Genomic DNA, 880 nt, shown 5'->3' with positions numbered 1-880 from the left:
AAACAAAAACAAGAATATAGATGTACAAAAAATGAACCTCAGATGGACTGGTAACTTCTGTCAGTGTGATCCTACGCCATCATATCTAACACACGAAGGATGGGTGTGGCTGATTCAGTGCGACCAGTTAATTATCTTACCAAAACACTAGCCTGGATCTCGGCAAAGACAGGCAGGCGCACATGCATGGCCCAAAGCACTGCTTTACACATTGTGAGTTCCCGTTCCACCATTGGCTACTACACAATAGTATAACACCATGTGGTCCACACAAAACAGTTTGATTCAAATGAAAATCCCGAGAATTCGTATTACAACATGGCCCTAAGATTTCAGGTTCATCAAAAGCCAATGCAGCGGGCTTCAAAGCAGGCACTGTGACGTGTCTGGGTGGACCAATAGAGAAGAGCAGGCGATGGTGGTGGTGGTGATGACAACGACGACGACGGCAGCGGCAGCAGCCACAGCTGTCACCACGGTGACACATGAGCTGGTAGGAAGAGAAGGAAGAAGGGAACCAGCCCATCAGTCAGTGGCGGAGCTTGAGCAAAAGCAACGGCTAACCCAAGCACACATGCCTCAGAGCCTAGAACAGAGAAGGCCGGCGCTGTATTAGCCATTTCAGGGGCTTCAACCTTGCGAATGCAACGGCTGATCCCATTTCAAGCTCAAACCTGAGCGAATCAATCGATTTATCTATCCATCCCCACATGGGCCTTTCACCCCTAATCATCATCAGGCCTAGAGGAAGGAAAATCCATGCAACAAGGGAAAACATAGCATACACTACAAATGCCCAAAACGAACCACCAAAGTAAATCTAAGCCGAGATCGATCACAACAAAGCATCAAACCACCAGAAAGCCGAATGAAACAAAGA

Source organism: Triticum aestivum, chromosome 1A, assembly GCF_018294505.1.
Source record: "Triticum aestivum cultivar Chinese Spring chromosome 1A, IWGSC CS RefSeq v2.1, whole genome shotgun sequence".
In the NCBI taxonomy this organism is placed as follows: domain Eukaryota; kingdom Viridiplantae; phylum Streptophyta; class Magnoliopsida; order Poales; family Poaceae; genus Triticum; species Triticum aestivum.
This window is presented reverse-complemented; position numbering follows the sequence as displayed.